The 19,301-nt window shown below is 40.4% G+C and overlaps 1 protein-coding gene and 1 long non-coding RNA gene across 2 annotated transcripts in view; both read left to right on the top strand.

The window, feature by feature from the left end:
- LOC311060303 (zinc finger RNA-binding protein-like) overlaps positions 1–19,301 on the top strand; it is a gene marked incomplete at its 3' end in the record, with an annotated part of 91,409 nt that overhangs the window by 40,269 nt on the left and 31,839 nt on the right. The window lies entirely within an intron of this gene.
- LOC311059961 lies at positions 11,916–14,179 on the top strand. Its single transcript, XR_014602237.1, has 3 exons — positions 11,916–12,123; positions 12,612–12,717; positions 13,930–14,179. It is a non-coding gene; the product is annotated as an uncharacterized lncRNA (long non-coding RNA).

Here is a 19,301-nt window from a genome sequence, read left to right on the forward strand (position 1 = left end):
TACAACTTGTTTGCAAATAGCAGATATGCCATTTACTCTATATACACAGGGTATTGTCTCCTCACAATATCTCAGATCAGAACAATAAGGTAAAAAAAAAGGCAAATCATTTATTTTGAGATCTTCAACACCACTGGGGACTGGACCATAGACTATAAATGAGAGACTGGACTGTGAACTGTATGTGACGATGGATTCCTTGGACCCCCATGGCCGCAACCCAGAACTCTGCGTCGGACTCGGCACAACCACACTTTGCAATTGCCCTGAATTGTGAAAATTCTAGTTCAGTCTTATGCTAGATGTGCTCCTGTTTATGCTCAACATTGTAACAGGGCCTTTTATTTATATGGTATATATTTTACCACGAATGATTAGCAAAATGTCATGATTCCCAAATCATACCCCATCAACCAAGACAGTTAATAATGGAAAATTATATTATTGAGCATTGGAACACACATTTAATTTAATGTTTAATATGTCCATAATGATTGATGAAGAGCATAGAGTTAAAAAAAAAATAAGGGACAGCGCCCTCTATGTCTTGTCCGTCAGACTGCAGATGGACCTTTCAGATATCTTCCCAAATCTCGCGAGAGTGTGTTGCTGGGATAGAGAAAAGTCAATAACAAAGTTGATTTCCTCCTCATTTGTGTCTCTAAAAAAAGTATGAAAATCTTGTACATATTGTGTGTCTTGTGACGATTGGGTCCAATATTTAGTTCAGTAACCATGGAGCTAAGGAATGGTTCAGAAGCTGTGTTCACGTTCACAAAATAAATATTGGAATTAGTCTATTTGTTCTATTTGATGCCTCTTTGTTATGCATCTTTTGGGAGGCCAAATACAGGCTTATATTTTTGTAACTGTCATTATTCGACTGTTCTCTTGGGATAAAAAAACTAAAACAAAACAATTAAACGTCAACGGTATAGTTTGAATTACCGGCTTGCTCCTCCGGACGCGAAACGTAACGTCTGGGGGGTGACAGATACATTTTTACACCCACCCTTTGTTATTGTGGTCCAAGTGAAGACGATGATTACTTTTAATTGAAAGTCATGTGTAATAATTAAAAGTAACTTCCCCTACACTGTCTATTAATTGACCTTCCTTCTCTCCGTGTCTTCCGGGTTGCAGTTGGAGGTTCTTCACCTGCTGTCTCCAGAACAGAAGGCTGAGCTGCTACTGAGGCCTGAGGTTGCAGGCCTGGACAACGGGACCCTCAGCCTGGTCTTCCACAGCTTGATGACCGGTGGTCCTGGGCCCACCCCCGGATACACATACACCTCACATAGCCCCTACTCACCACCATCACCACCACAGAATAGCTTCAGAGAGGTTGCATAGCTTTAAATATTATACATTTCTTTCATCCAATTAAACTTTTACCAGATTGTTGATGGTAATCTTCATAACCTTAAACAATATTATTTTGTTCTTTTTGAAACACTTGCAGGTGGTGAATGGGTTGATGGGAGCTTTCAGACCTGTTGGGAGCCTCGTCAGTGAGTTTGTGTCTCTCACACGTGAGGTACATACAGCGTACATACATATACTATATGCATATATGAGAAGCCAATTACTTGTTTTTATATGACTAGTTTATTATGATTATGCATATTACATCTGCTAACCTGACCCTGACATTCCTATCTATCTGTTGCTCTCCAGAGAAATGTATCCGAGATCGGAAGCATGACTCTGACCCAGACCCTGCTGAACTGGACCCTAGCTGAGCTGGCTGGCATGTACACGCCACATAATACGTCCATAGACCTAAACTTTTAAGAAAAATCATTATGAATTATAAAGTATGCATATTTAAAAAATGTATTTCTTAAAATCTTCTGAAAATCTTTTGTATTCCTTTTCCTTTTCTTTAATTTCTGAAAATCTGTTGATTTAAAAAAAAAAAGATTGTGGGACTTTGTTTATTTTTGAAAAAACAAAAAACAAGCAGGATATTTACTTTACCTTACTTTAATTCATAAAACCTGGTCTGTGACCCAAAAATGGGTCAAGAGTAAGACCCTACGTTTGGAAAACACTTATAGTCGAAATACACAAAATAGTCCCGGAATAATGATACATTTCTTTGCATTGCTGAGTCCAGAGTAAAAGACCTGAGTCATCATATGCGTCTCATGGATCCTGATCACAACCACAGCCCAGTGATGTACGAACACTTCATCCATTCCTTCTTGCTACATCACAACACGTCCGGTAAGTGAACCAAGTAACCATAGCTAGAGACAAGCTCAGAGGACCATTTGTCTGCAGATGTACAGGAATTTCTGTTGCTTTCAGGGTACATTTTTGAGTAAAATATTACTCTATTCTAATACTATACTATTATAGCCTACACTGACTTGTGTATTTATCTTCAGATCCTCGGTGTGTCTCCTCATCCAGCCATAGTGCAGAATGGCTGGAGGAGAACTTTGGATTCTTCTCCATGTTCGCCCCCATCACAGACTTCTATGACCTCAACCGTGACTTCTCTGGAGTGAGTGTGGACAATCTGAACATTTTTTACTGAAAACATTGATTTGATTGTTTGTACTTGACACTACAATTTCAGTAACTTAATAACCTTTCAACCTGGCGTATATTTTGGGCATGTCATCACAGGATTGCAAGATTTTCAAAAACGTAATAGCTGATTTGCGAGTGTGACATTATAATTCGATTACGTATAAAATAGGGCTTCAGTGGTTAAATCTCATATCCTGCCCTCTCCCATTATGTCCTGTCTGTCTGTCTCTTGTCTTAAACGTGTCCAGATTCTACACCTCCTGACTCCGAAGCAGACTGCAGAGATGCTGCTGGTGCCTACTCCTCCAGAGAAAGACGTCATCATCCATGCAGTGTTTGACCATCTGACACAGTCTCAAGGAGACTTTCCTGAGTTCCTGCACCACCTGGTTCTGCTCGCTAGAGAGGTAACCTCATCTGTAGAGCGTCTTATGACAGCTTAAAAAACGTACAGCAAAATATAATAGTAATTATAATAATAATAATTATTATTATAATGCATGGACTTTTATTTTATTTCTTAGGTTAAGCCACCCTGTGATGTCTACCAAGTCATGTGAGTGTGTTGTGATGATGTTAAATGGCTTACATTTTAAAGGGGCTACACCATGAATGTAAAAACAAATATATTATATATAAATATTGCCCCCCAACAACCCTGTGGTCAACAATTGGTATTTTCTTGTGCGCCTGGTGTCTTTCATCCAATTAAATGATAACTTCATGAAGACATTTGGAAAGTCTGTTTCCAATGTATTTTGCATTGTATTCTTGCGTGTGAGGCTGTTGTCCTTTTACCATAATATTTAATATTGTCTGACCACATTACCACCAAGATAAAAGTCTTGTAAATGTATTGCATGAATGAACAGGTATCGCAAATAAAGTGATTCCAGTTGCATTTCTGATCTGGTGTCCCGTCTAATATGTCTCTATCCACTAATATGTCTCTATCCACTAATATGTCTCTATCCACAACGTCAGGCCTATGTCAGTGAGTCGTTCATCCCAGAAGAGAAAGTCCAGGAGCTGGGGCCTGCGTCACGCAACGCCACTACTGATGACATCAGCATGTGGAACATCACACAGATTGACACACTGTGTTCTTTAATGGACTCTTCAGATGGGGAGTGGGATTCAGCTCTGGTAAGTATACAAATGATCTTTGATTGATTGATGGTGTTATTGACAAATAATATACATGGGGGCGGCAGTGGCTCAGGAGGTAGAGCGTCTGTCTGTCTGTCTGTCTGTCTGTCTGTCTGTCTGGCTGGCTGGCAGGCAGTGTAATCAGTGTAAAAGTGAGAAAACATAATGCGTTGTGATTATATTTATTGTTTTGCATGTGTGTTCGTAAATGTGTGCAGTACATGTATATGGCACTAACACATTTTTTGTCACCATCAAGGCCAAGGCCATCATTTCCAAGTATCTGACTAAGGCGGGCAACAGTCTTGGCAGTGCAGAGCTCAGTTGTGTCAAGGGACCCAACCTGTGTTCCCTGGATACCAGTGTCCTACAGACCATCTCAGAGGACACCCTCAGGTGAGGGGTGTTGGGGAGGGAGCCAGTAGTATCGTAAATCATGTTTACTTTAGTATTTCTTCACTACTTGCACACACTTGAACATCGACATTAATGCAAAAAACTATCATTATAAAAAATGAATTGGGAATATTTTGGGCTTTATTGACAGTGTATAGTAGAGCGAGACAGGAAACAGGGAGAGAGAGATGGGGAATGACATGCAGCAAAGGTTGTCGGGACTGGGATTCAAACTCGCGACACTCTGTCAGACTGTATTAGAGCCTATATATCAGGGATGTCAAACTCATTTTAGCTCAGGGGCCACATGGAGGAGGGCCAGAGGGCCGGACCGGTACCGGACCGGTACCGGACCGGTACCGGACCGGTAAAATCATTGCATAATAACTAATAATAACAATAACAACAACTTCAGATAGTTTTCTTTGTTTACTTTACTTAGTCTTAGTTAGTACAAGCACATTCTGAAAATGTAAACTTCACAAATAGGGATGGCCAAATGGAGACATTTTATTAACCGTTTACCTACCGTTAGGCCTTACCGATTAATTAATCGATAACCGTTAAGAAAAAAAATGTTTTTTTTTTTGTGCCAAAATACATTTTATTTCAAAGGGCCAAGTCTACACAATTTGTTTTGTGTCTCCAGCAGAGTTTCTAGTGTCTCTATCTCTCTCTGGTAGAGGTTGCACATGAACTCTGCAGCCGCACTGAGGCGCTCCAACACAAACAATACCAATACAAAGACGAGGAAGAAGAAGAGGAAAGTGGAAGTTACGTGTGGTTGCAGGCGTAGACTTGGCCAAAAAACAATTTTTAGAATTTAATTTTTTTTTTTTTTTTAAATGTTTTGCAAAATCATCTCGCGGGCCGGATTAAACTAGTTAGCGGTCCTGATCCGGCCCGCGGGCCGTATGTTTGACATCCCTGCTATATATGGTATGCGCCTGGACCGCTAGGCCAACGGGCGCCCCACCCAAAACTATTTTTAACCTAATTAACCCTGGCATCTGTATTTTGGGCTGGCAAAAATAAGAATCAATTATTATTTTATAGAAATAAAAGTCCTAATAATAATAATTCACGCATTTTCACAAATAAAAAAGAAAGTAGTAAAATTAGCATACATTTCTACAAGCAACATCGTACAACAAATTATAAAAGAGTGATGTGTGTGATTCCATGACATATTAGCCAAAAGGTAAATAAGATATGTAAGGGACTGAATTTTAGAGACTGAATAAATGACATTTGTGGTTGAAAATGTGGTAGCACTCTTTTGAGATGTGTGCTGTGTGTCTCCTGGTGTTTCCAGTAATTCCAGTTTGCTGGTAGTGTCCAGCTGTACGCTGGAGAAGAAGAAAGTGCTCTTTAACATCGCAGAAAAAGCCTTCTCTGGACTCAGCCGCACTACAGCTATCAGCACTACCAGCTTCCAGAATACAGAGCCATTTTTGGGTAAGCAAGCATTCATTCACATATGCGTACAAACACATACTGTATATTGCAGTGGTTCTCAAACATTTCCATGTCAAGGACCCCAAGTTCATACACAACTGTCGGTAGCACTTTACAATAATGACCCGTTATAAAGCATTTATAAACGTTTATAAGTAGTTTGTAAACTATTAACAAATCACTAACAACCTGTTTGTTGACATTCGTAAATGATTACTAAAACCTTTATAACTACAGTTACAAATTATTTGTAAAGTATTAGTAAGTAGTGAACTATTCATGAATAAGCCATTTATATACATCTGTAAAAGATTATTAAATCATTTGTAACGACCCATTCTAAAGCATTTATAAATGTTTATAAGCAGTTTGTAGACTATTAACAAATCATTAACAACCTGTTTATTGACATTTGTAAATGATTACTAAAACCTTTATAACTACGGTTACAAATCATCTATAAAGGTATTAGTAACTATTCATGAATAAGCCATGTATAATACATCTGTAAATGATTATTAAATCATTTGTAACTGATGTTACATAATATATACAAGCTATTGGTAGCTTGTTCATGTTTAACATATGCTTTGTTAAACATTCCTAAAGTATCTATAAATCCTTAGTACATGTTATTATGTGCCCTATAGTAAAGTGAAGACAGTTCATCATTTACAACTGTCTGTTAATGTGTTTGTTCATGTTTAACATGCTTTGTAAAACATTCCTAAAATATCTATAAATCCTTTGTACATGTTATTATGTGCCCTACAGTAAAGTGAAGACAGTTCATCATTTATGACTGTCTGTTAATGTGGACTTTCTCCTTACCTGTTGCAAACTACCTGGCTTTCATGAATGCAGACACCAAACAATTACTAGAATTATCATTCATGTTAAGCAAATGATGCGTAAGACATTCGTAAAGAGTATGTAAACCATTTGTGGTGTTAGGGACCAAACAAGTCACTACAAAGTACTACCAATCAACTCTAAATTGCCTGAAACGTACTCCTAACAGGTTTTTGGGGGGACGATTTTGGTCTCCACACTTAGTGATTATTTCGGATTTAACTTTCGTAATAATCTGACTATACTAAGTTGTTATTTGTTTGTTTAAGTCAGGCTATACTCTACTCAGAGTCATAAGTTTACAAAATGCACTAAAGTACAGTGAACGTCTGTGCGGTTTGTCTTCATCACTGAAAATAACGTATGTAAACTGATGTCATGTGCAGTTGGGGTGAAGAAACACAACCATTTCACTCCTAATAATACCTATTTGATTTGACATCCTGACTTGCTGCTGTAGCTGAGGCTTGAACCTGTTACCTGCGGCTCACTAGTCAGTGACTCTATCCATTCACCTACAGCTGTTTCCTTGGAATCTGTGGTTCTGAAACGTTTTCTTGTCAACCCCCCAAATTGACATGTATTTGGGCAGTGGACCCCAATGTGAAAAGATGTAGTGTCAGGCCCCCCCATGAAAAAGATTTATATTTATGCTGTAACACATTTCTTTAAAGTTATTTGTCTTGTTTGTTGTTCAAGTCAAAGCACCAGGAAGGCTGTACTTGTCAGCCATCTGTTAGCTCAATGGGTTGAGACGCAGTATTCATGATCCAGAGGCCATGAGTTCAAATCCCATTGATGTCTTTCCTATGATTCTTTCCTTTGCAGACTGGCTTCCAGAAGATCAACTGAAAACTACCAGCAAGGCTATATTTGTCATCCAACTGTTAGCTCAATGGGTTGAGACGCAGTATACATGATCCAGAGGCCATGAGTTCAAATCCCATTGATGTCTTTCCTATGATTCTTTCCTTTGCAGACTGGCTTCCAGAAGATCAACTGAAAACTACCAGGAAGGCTGTACTTGTCAGCCATCTGTTAGCTCAATGGGTTGAGACGCAGTATTCATGATCCAGAGGCCATGAGTTCAAATCCCACTGGTGTCTTTACTGTGATGCTTTCCTTTGCAGACTAACTTCTAGAAAAACAAGTTAAAACCACCAGGAAACCTGTAACTCTCAGCCAACAGCTTAGCTCAACTGGTAGAGCGTCTGTCCAATAACATGACTTGACCTGACTTGAGTGGGTTCGATTCCCACTCGAGTCAAGTGTCCCCGGTATCTTGGGGCAACGGCTAAATTGACTGATATCCTTAGTGATGCTTCCCTTTGCAGACTAACTTCTAGAAAACAAGTTAAAACCACCAGGAAACCTGTAACTCTCAGCCAACAGCATAGCTCAACTGGTAGAGCGTCTGTCCAATAACATGACTTGACTTGACTTGAGTGGGTTCGATTCCCACTCGAGTCAAGTGTCCCCGGTAACTTGGGGCAACGGATAAATTGACTGATATCCTTAGTGATGCTTCCCTTTGCAGACTAACTTCTAGAAAAACAAGTTAAAACCACCAGGAAACCTGTAACTCTCAGCCTACAGCATAGCTCAACTGGTAGAGCGTCTGTCCAATAACATGGATTGACTTGACTTGAGTGGGTTCGATTCCCACTCGAGTCAAGTCCAGTCATGTTATTGGAGAGACTTGACTTGAGTGGGTTCGATTCCCACTCGAGTCAAGTCCAGTCGTGTTATTGGAGAGACTTGACTTGAGTGGGTTCGATTCCCACTCGAGTTAAGTCCAGTCATGTTATTGGAGAGACTTGATTTGAGTGGGTTCGATTCCCACTCGAGTCAAGTCCAGTCATGTTATTGAGTGGATTCCATTTCGGTAGTGACACTACCGAAACGAAAAAAAAAAGTTGTTCCCCCAAAAACCTGTTAGGAGCACGTTTCAGGCAATTTAAAGCTGATTGGTAGTGATTTTTTTGTGAATTTTTTTTTCCGTTTCGGTAGTGACGAAAAGTGACGAGTGACGAAAACAGAAAAAAAATTGTCCCCCCAAAAACCTGTTAGGAGCACGTTTCAGGCAATTTAAAGCTGATTGGTAGTGATTTTTTTGTGATTTTTTTTTTCCCGTTTCGGTAGTGACGAAAAGTGACGAGTGACGAAAACAGAAAAACAATTGTTGCCCCAAAAACCTGTTAGGAGCACGTTTCAGGCAATTTAAAGCTGATTGGTAGTGATTTTTTTGTGAATTTTTTTTTCCGTTTCGGTAGTGACGAAAAGTGACGAGTGACGAAAACAGAAAAAAAATGGTTCCCCCAAAAACCTGTTAGGAGCACGTTTCAGGCAATTTAAAGCTGATTGGTAGTGATTTTTTTGTGAATTTCTTTTTCCGTTTCGGTAGTGACGAAAAGTGACGAGTGACGAAAACAGAAAAAAAATTGTTCCCCCAAAAACCTGTTAGGAGCACGTTTCAGGCAATTTAAAGCTGATTGGTAGTGATTTTTTTGTGGAATTTTTTTCCCGTTTCGGTAGTGACGAAAAGTGACGAGTGACGAAAACAGAAAAAAAATTGTTCCCCCAAAAACCTGTTAGGAGTACGTTTCAGGCTATTTAAAGCTGATTGGTGGTGACTTTTTTGTGCATTTTTTTCCCGTTTCGGTAGTGACGAAAAGTGACGTGTGACGAAAACAGAAAAAAAATTGTTACCCCAAAAACCTGTTAGGAGCACGTTTCAGGCATTTTAAAGCTGATTGGTAGTGATTTTTTTTTGAATTTTTTTTTCCTTTTCGGTAGTGACGAAAAGTGACGAGTGACGAAAACAGAAAAAAAAATGTTCCCCCAAAAACCTGTTAGGAGCACGTTTCAGGCAATTTAAAGCTGATTGGTAGTGATTTTTTTGTGAATTCTTTTTTCCGTTTCGGTAGTGACGAAAAGTGAGGAGTGACGAAAACAGAAAAAAAATTGTTCCCCCAAAAACCTGTTAGGAGCACGTTTCAGGCAATTTAAAGTTGATTGGTAGTGACTTTTTTTTTGTCCCTAACATTCATCGAGCTCTGGACTTGGTAATTTTTTTTCCGTTTCGGTAGTGACACAATGGTGTCACTACCGAAACGGAAAAAAAATTGTTCCCCCAAAAACCTGTTAGGAGTACGTTTCAGGCAATTTAAAGTTGATTGGTAGTGACTTTTTTTTTGGTCCCTAACATTCATCGAGCTCTGGACTTAGTCATTTTTTTTCCGTTTCGGTAGTGACACTACCGAAACGAGAAAAAAAAATGTTCCCCCAAAAACCTGTTAGGAGCACGTTTCAGGCAATTTAAAGCTGATTGGTAGTGATTTTTTTGTGAATTTTTTTTTCCGTTTCGGTAGTGACGAAAAGTGACGAGTGACGAAAACAGAAAAAAATTTGTTCCCCCAAAAACCTGTTAGGAGCACGTTTCAGGCAATTTAAAGCTGATTGGTAGTGATTTTTTTGTGATTTTTTTTTCCGTTTCGGTAGTGACGAAAAGTGACGAGTGACGAAAACAGAAAAGAAATTGTTACCCCAAAAACCTGTTAGGAGCACGTTTCAGGCAATTTAAAGCTGATTGGTAGTGATTTTTTTGTGAATTTTTTTTCCCGTTTCGGTAGTGACGAGTGACGAAAACAGAAAAAAAATTGTTCCCCCAAAAACCTGTTAGGAGCACGTTTCAGGTAATTTAAAGCTGATTGGTAGTGATTTTTTTGTGATTTTTTTTTTCCGTTTCGGTAGTGACGAAAAGTGACGAGTGACGAAAACAGAAAAAAAATTGTTCCCCCAAAAACCTGTTAGGAGCACGTTTCAGGCAATTTAAAGCTGATTGGTAGTGATTTTTTTGTGATTTTTTTTTCCCGTTTCGGTAGTGACGAAAAGTGACGAGTGACGAAAACAGAAAAGAAATTGTTCCCCCAAAAACCTGTTAGGAGCACGTTTCAGGCAATTTAAAGCTGATTGGTAGTGATTTTTTTGTGAATTTTTTTCCCCGTTTCGGTAGTGACGAAAAGTGACGAGTGACGAAAACAGAAAAAAAATTGTTCCCCCAAAAACCTGTTAGGAGCACGTTTCAGGCAATTTAAAGCTGATTGGTAGTGATTTTTTGGTGAATTATTTTTTCCGTTTCGGTAGTGACGAAAAGTGACGAGTGACGAAAACAGAAAAAAAATTGTTCCCCCAAAAACCTGTTAGGAGCACGTTTCAGGCAATTTAAAGCTGATTGGTAGTGATTTTTTTTTCCGTTTCGGTAGTGACGAAAAGTGACGAAAACAGAAAAAAAATTGTTCCCCCAAAAACCTGTTAGGAGCACGTTTCAGGCAATTTAAAGCTGATTGGTAGTGATTTTTTTGTGAATTTCTTTTTCCGTTTCGGTAGTGACGAAAAGTGACGAGTGAGAAAAACAGAAAAAAAAATGTTCCCCCAAAAACCTGTTAGGAGCACGTTTCAGGCAATTTAAAGCTGATTGGTAGTGATTTTTTTGTGAATTCTTTTTTCCGTTTCGGTAGTGACGAAAAGTGACGAGTGACGAAAACAGAAAAAAAAATGTTCCCCCAAAAACCTGTTAGGAGCACGTTTCAGGCAATTTAAAGCTGATTGGTAGTGATTTTTTTTTCCGTTTCGGTAGTGACAAAAAGTGACGAGTGACGAAAACAGAAAAAAAATTGTTCCCCCAAAAACCTGTTAGGAGCACGTTTCAGGCAATTTAAAGCTGATTGGTAGTGATTTTTTTGTGAATTTTTTTTTCCGTTTCGGTAGTGACGAAAAGTGACGAGTGACGAAAACAGAAAAAAAAATGTTCCCCCAAAAACCTGTTAGGAGCACGTTTCAGGCAATTTAAAGCTGATTGGTAGTGATTTTTTTGTGAATTTTTTTTTCCGTTTCGGTAGTGACCCATATGGCCATATGCCCATATGGTCATCATATGGGCATACCTAACAATAGATGCAAAAAAAATGAAAAAACCCATTTTTGCGTATTTTTATATGTAAAGTCCCTAAAAAGCCAATCTTAATTACTTCCTGTAAAGGAAAACGTGCTGCGTGATGACATAACACAGCCTTCATGAATATAAATGAATCTTGATTACATGCACCTGTTTGATTCCCATAGCTGCACGTTCTTCAAACACAGCTGATTTTAATTACAGAGATACTCCGTTTTGAATCTCATTGAAGATGAGTGTATTACTCATTTTAAACTTCATCTGCACACTAAAATATGTATCTGAAAACATTATAGGTGAGAAATAAGCCAGGTAGTAGCAAACGTGCTTCACTGGCCGTCTCTCTCTCACTTGTAAACAAACACTAGCCGTGTTGCGCACGGCTGAAGTGATTGAGATCCAACGTCCCATAGCCTGAAGGGATGGGACCTTCTGATTGGTTTAGAGTCGTTGAGCCCATGTTTCAGGCTGAACCTTCAAAATAAAATGACCGAAAATGCCACTTCAGTGCGTCTTTAAACTAACTGTCTCTGTCTGTCTGTCTGTCTGGTTTCCAGGGCGACTATGTCTCGGAGCAGGAGGCGTGGCCTGGACAAGGCCAGTACGATGTCATCATGTGTCTGGGCGTGACCAAGTGGGTCCAGCTCCAATCAGGGGACGGGGGCGTGGTCAGGCTGTTTAAACGGGCCTATCAGAGCCTGTCGCCGGGCGGAATGTTTATCCTGGAAGCTCAACCCTGGAGCAGCTACGCACGAAGCAAAAACCTTACCGTAAGTACTGTAATATAGAGCCTGTTATATATTGTAAAATTGTGTTTTGTTGCTAGGAGACGTACTTGCTAACTATGGGATGTTATCTTGTTGCTAGGAAACAGTAACTTTCTAACTATGGGATCTTGTTGCTAGAGACAGTAACATTCTAACTATTACACAGACAGACAGACAGACAGACAGACAGACAGACAGTAACTTTCTAACGATGGGATGTTGTTGCTAGAGACAGTAACTTTCTAACGATGGGATGTTGTTGCTAGGAGACAGTAACTTTCTAACGATGGGATGTTGTTGCTAGGAGACAGTAACTTTCTAACGATGGGATGTTGTTGCTAGGAGACAGTAACTTTCTAACGATGGGATGTTGTTGCTAGAGACAGTAACTTTCTAACGATGGGATGTTGTTGCTAGAGACAGTAACTTTCTAACGATGGGATGTTGTTGCTAGAGACAGTAACTTTCTAACGATGGGATGTTGTTGCTAGGCAACGACTCGTCACAACTACAGGAGCGTCAGACTGAAACCCGACACCTTCAGCTGTTACCTTATAAGGAGTGTAGGATACACTTCCTACACACTGTTACACACAGGTAACACACACTCACTATATTAAATACACACTGTTACACACATGTAACAAACACTCATTATATATTATTAGGGCTGGGACTTTATGGCGTTAATTTCGATCAATTAATTTACAGAAAAAATATTGCGTTAAAAAAAATGAACGCATTTTAATCGCACCTAATTTTGCACCGCGGAACGTTTCTCACTGGACCAGTTTCAGACGGACCGATCATATCAGCGCACCAAACCAACCAGCGTTTGTCTCAGGGTACGTACACACATGTCCGTTCGCGACCGTTTCGCGTCCGTTTCATACCGTTTCCGGTACGGTCCCGCTTTTTTTTTTAACATGGGAGTGGATGGGACTTCCGGCGAACGGAAACGGACGCAAAACGGACGCAAAACGGTCGCGAACGGACATGTGTGTGCATGTCCCCTGAGACAAACGCTAGTTGGTTATCCAATGAAATCCAATGAAACTGGTCAGATGACCAATGATATCCAATGAAATCGACAGGAAGTGGAAAACACACAGCCTAGGAAACAGGTGAATAAAAAACAACAGTAACAACAACACACTCTTCCAGCCTCCAGTGGTGGAGAATAGCAGATCTACAAGCTCACAATGCGTTGTGCTTGTAGATCTGCTACTTTCAAATGGCCATGTTTTGTAATAATAATCTAAATCTACAAAGTAACTAAAGTTTTCAATGAATTGTAATGGAGTAAAAAGTACAATATTTGCCTCTGAGATGTAGTGGAGTAGAAGTAAAAGTATTAGAAATTGGAAATACTCGAGAGTCAAGTGCAACTACCTCAAAATTGTACCTAAGTAGAGTTCTTGAGTACATGTACTTAAAGACGTATGCCAAAATCCATTAGAAATGCTTTTCACTGTTAATATTCTCAGGTCAAATATTGATATGCAATTAAAATGCGATTAATTGCGATTCATTACTGTAATTACAAAGCCTCTAATTAATTAGATTAATGTTTTTAATCGAGTCCCAGCCCTATAAAATACACACTGCTATCTTAATTGTAGCATACTTACCACACACACACACACACACACACACACACACACACACACACACACACACACACACACACACACACACACACACACACACACACACACACACAGACTGTGAAATGTTGACAACTGAACAACTAAAGTGTGTGTGTGTGTGTGTGTGTGTGTGTGTGTGCGTGCGTGCGTGCGTTGCTAGGTGACCAACGGCCAATCTACATCTTCCATAAAGGCTCCGCCTCCAGGAAGTGATGGAACTTCCCGTTTCTATGACCTTATATGGACAGAGGGATTACTTTATGAACATGACCTTATATGGACAGAGGGATTACTTTATAAACAATGGTATTTCCTTATATGGTCATAATCAGTTTCCCAAACATGAAGCCATCTCTCTTTTCATATGACCATATATGGACAATGGTAAGGCCTTATTAAAGGGATAGTTCACTATGGATTACACACCCCATGGAGACCGGTAGGAGACACAAAGGAGACTCTTTGTGGCTCCTACCGCAGTGGTTCTCAAACCTTTTTCATGCCAAGGACCCCCAAAATAATATGTATTTGGCCGCGGACCCCCATCTCAAATATGTTGTTCCAGGGACCCCCATCTCAAATATGTTGTTCCAGGGACCCCCCAGAAGCAAAGATTTGAGTTACAAAGGTTTGCTTTTAAAAAAAAAATATATATATATATATATTCAAAGATTTGTACAAATGTTCCCGATTTTTCAAAAATAGCAGATCTACAAGCTCATAGCGCGTCACTCGGTGCCACGCTATGACCATACTATCATATGATCATATGGCTATGACTTAGTTGCTTGTAAATCTAACCAATTGCGTCCAGAGCCATTCTTTTGATCCCGCCCCCTTGGGAAATAAAACCTCCTCACTAACCTCGCGTCACCAGTCTTTCCACCGCAGAGGAAAGCCTGGTCTGCGTTACTAAAGACCCATATGATCCGGTCTAGGCCACGCCTACTGAAAAAAAGAAAAGAAAAAAGAATCCTCTTTCCGGATTGTCACCATCCGGTTTTGCGGTGCCGCTTTGTTTTGGTTCCCCAATCCCTATTTAAATGGAATAGAATTTCCCCGTGGGATAATACAGACGCTAAATAGTCTCCGGAAAGTACACTCACATTTACATTTAAAACATAAGCTAAACTATGCCGCATCAAGGACTTTATAGGACGGACCTATTTTGGGGTGAGACGTCTTTCCGGTTTGTCGCGATCCGGTCCGCTCCCAACCGGATCATATACCCCAAAAGGAACGCTGCCCAGGCTAGCTCCTCACAGAAGCACCAGACTGTCATCCACACAGTCAGACTGTAGTTACATAGTCTGACCACACGAGGCGCTGGTCATTACAGTATTAGACTGAAAGAACGAGCCCTATCCATGGTCTTGAAGGGCGGATCCAAACCCAGCCAACCGGATTCGTGCGGCGCTTCCTATTGCTTCACCAATCTATGTCCCCTCTCCCCTCCCCCCCCCCACGGTCTGTGCACGGAGCACGCTGACGTCACCAAATTTAGAGCGACGCCCCTCTGCACTCTGATTGGTTAGGAGTTAACAAGGTCCTAAGACCATCGTTCTTTTGTAACAAAAACAGAAAAGGCTGTGACAGTATTGTCTTATGAATGACACACAAACTAAAACATATCCATGAATTTATGTCTCCATGAGGTGACTCATCCATAAGAAAAGTTATTTTTGGAGCGAACTATCCCTTTAAGGTTGAAAGGAAATGGAGTGACCATATATGGACGTGGGGAAGGCCTTGAAATGGAGCAACCATATATGGACAAAGGGATTTCCTGCCGTGGTTTTAAGGAACTGTTGGAAATGGACGGTCAGGAAATTCCTGGAAATATATTTTTTTAAATATTAAAAGTGTTTTAAACGTGAGGAAAGGTTTGAATGAATGAACATGTTTTTAATTGCTTTGTTTTTCTGTCTTTTCCATGAAAGGCACAAAATGTCCTGTGTTTACAACATGTTTTTAACCCTTTATATCCCTCTACAGCAGTGGCTCCCAAACTAAGGGTCGTGACCCCCCATGGGGGTCCCCACATTGTGTGACATTTAACCCTTTAAGGGCAGGTACACACTGTAGGACCTTTAAAGTGGTCTGATCGTTAAGCATTACACACTGCAGGACTTTATTTCTTTAAATCAGCTCATATATGGTTGTGGTTTTCACACTATAGATTAACCCCCGACCAGGGATTACACACTGTAGAATAGTTCACTAGGACGCTGTCCAGAGTCAGACCCAATACATACATCTGTGTTTATTACAATTCATTTTAATCCACGTATCCTGTGATATGCCTCTCTCGGCGACAGCGTTGCCATGTCCGCTTTTTAAAAGCGACTTTGGGATTGTTTTTCTGTAAAGTTGCTTAAAAGTGTAGTTGCTTATTTGGTCTCGTTTCCTAATGTTGTTTGAACCAGTTGTTCTCAAACATTTTCATGGCAAGGACCCCCGAATTAATATTTGTCCGCAGAGAAGCAGACCTCCCCCTTCTGAAAACATGTTGTGCCATAGACCCCCATACAAGATCTGATCTGTGTGGATTTGGAAAACATTCCACAATAAAAAAAAATCCCCCCAATATTCCTTCTTTAAAAATAGCCTATCTACAACGTGAGCTTGTAGATAGGCTATTTGTTTCTCTGTGCAATAGTCTCAAATAAACAGCCCCCCTTCAAGCACGCTTGCTCACTCTCATTCTGTTTTATAATAATAATAATGTTTAACTCAACTAGACCATACCCGGTCGACGCAGCCGTGGGGGGATATGCGCACATGATCTGGCAACCCGGGAGGCAGTTCGTCCCATAGCTGGGCAGCCCCGTAACCATGGCGACAGTGTTTTACACATAAACGCTAATAACACTGAGGAGAACCGGGTATCTTCACCTACCACTACAGACCCACTACAGACAGAGGTTACTAGAATGATAGTAGGATACAGGATTAGGTGGTAATCAGACCAATCAATTTAGTTGATTATTTAAAAAAATATATTAGAATTTATTTGTGTTGATCCATTGATATATAAGAAATACAATGAGCAAGATTAAGTCGGTTATTGGTTCTAAACATCGGTTTTGATATATTTTCTGTGAATTGCCCAGCTCTAATTCTTCATATTCTTGTATCTGTGAGTGAATCAGGGTCTAACTCAGGCTCAGAAAAGAAAAACAAGTCATTAAACAGCACCACTTTTCTTTGAACTATTTTAGTCAGTAAACTGAGTGAGGATAAATAGCACAATGACTTCCTCTTTTATTGTGAATTTTCCACTTCCTTGTCTTTGCCCTGTTGCCCCCACAACACAGAGGGAGTAAAACTGGACACACACACACGCACGTGTGCGTGCACATACTGTATGCACGCGTGCGCGCACATGAGCACGCACACACACACACACACACACACACAAACCGTCACACTGTACAGAACAGAATACACTGAAAGCAAGCGAACCCATTGTGCGGAGACTGCGGACAAATTGAAATGCACATCAATGCAGTCACCTTTATCTACAGAGCTCCTATAAAGGAGCGCTAGGGTTCATGTGGTTACATGAGAACCTGTTACTTCCTGTATCGAGTACTGAAACAGAAAAATAGTGAACAGTGAAACTTCCCACAGACACACATGACCAACTGGCTCTGTACACACCATCTAAATTTAGACCATTTGGTGGTCTATTGACAGACATGAAGAGGCTTTATATAGAAAGGCAAAACCATGGACAGTTTCAGGTGTCTGAATGTGGCAAGATAAATTATGATGTTCAGAATAGAACTGTATTTGAGGTCCTGCCTTGTGTTCTGGATAAAAAGAGGAAGTGAGGCTGAGTTTCTATTCAAAAGTGCAGGTGACAGAGGAGAATAATTCACAAGGGACAGCTAGTAATAATATGATATAATAATACAATACAGGCTGTAGATATTTGACAGTTTATTTACTCATACTGTCCACTTCCACTTCAATGGAAAATGCAGTTATAACAACAAGTAGCTCAACGCTAAATAATATACAGCATCATGAGATCTAAACTGGAATGTGTCAACAAAAAAAAAACTGTGAAGTAACATTGTAGTGGTATAGCTGAACTTAACAGGAAGAATGATACTTCTCTTAATGCACGACCTCAAACTCATTTTGCAAACATGGCAACTTGCTACAGTAAGCGTTAGATACATCACATGCATCTTTTACAGTTGTGACATTTCAAATGGCGCGTGGCTTAACTGATGCTGCCTCAGCAAATCGCGCACACACACACACACACACACACACACACACACACACACACAGGCTTGTTAAAGTGGGATCCATGTAACGTGTGCGTGCACTAAAGTTAAGCGCCTGTGAGTCAACTGTACCGTAGCTCCTTATGCAAGGCCTTTGAATTGAAAGTGAGGGCTCAGGAAGATGTAGCGGAGCAGATTACTTGGTGTGTGTGTGTGTGTGTGTGTGTGTGTGTGTGTGTGTGTGTGTGTGTGTGTGTGTGTACCTTAAAACTGTACACTGCCCATCATGTAACATACAGTACAGTGTATGAGAATATACCACTGTACACAACAAAATCCTGAGTGTTAACTCAGGATTCTCTGAGTCTCTCTTTCTCTCTCTCTCTTTCTCTCTCTCTCTCTCTCTCTCTCCATCTATTACTTTCTCTCAAGCCTCTCTGTCTTTCTCTCTCCAGTCCGTCTGAAAAACACCCCTCTGTCTACATTTAAAGGGCATTGTATAGAATATTATGACAAAACATAGATATAGATATTAACCTCAACTATGAAATATAAAGATCATTTCAGAAGAAAATATTGAGGAGGATTTCTTCGCCCTTCTCCTTCTGATTTCAGGGGCACTTTAAAGATTCTTTTTACCCATGGACCATATACACCCATGTATACCACCATATACACCATATATATACCACCACATGGACCATATACACCCATGTATATATGTTTCCTCTCACAGAATCTTGTCATCATCGTCCTCGTCCTGCCTTCCCTTCCAGAGCGGAGGGTAGGGAGACGACATGGGGGCCCGATGGCTGCCGCCCCGTGGGACCCGTGGGACGAGAGGCCTTGTTGGGAGGAGGACCCATGGAGGAGGAGGATGGGGAGGAGGATGAAGAGGAGGGTTGGGGGAGGGGAGCAATGGTGGCCCTGACTCTGCTGTTGGCGCCTAGCTGGCGACCTTGGCTCTGTGCCTGAGAGAGAGACAGACAGACAGACAGACAGAGAGTAACACACTGTCCATGGTGTTGTGTATGTAGTAGTATCTATTGCTGACTTTATACTCCATCATACGCCGCTGACGCACACCGGAAAAAAGCAGACATCCGAAGTTCACAACGTGTGCCATCGCGGCGCGTCGCAACGCATTGTAGGTCGGTTATTTTCAGTGTACAACAAAGTACAAGGCTATAAGGCTTCTTTTACCCAAGTACAAGAGAAGTTGGTTCACTTGGACAAGTCTCTTTCTATGGGGGAATCTAAAGTACATATTATCATACTTGGGGACGATTTG

The sequence above is a fragment of the Gymnoscopelus microlampas genome (genome assembly GCF_963454915.1).
Source record: "Gymnoscopelus microlampas genome assembly, chromosome: 14".
Lineage (NCBI taxonomy): Eukaryota > Metazoa > Chordata > Actinopteri > Myctophiformes > Myctophidae > Gymnoscopelus > Gymnoscopelus microlampas.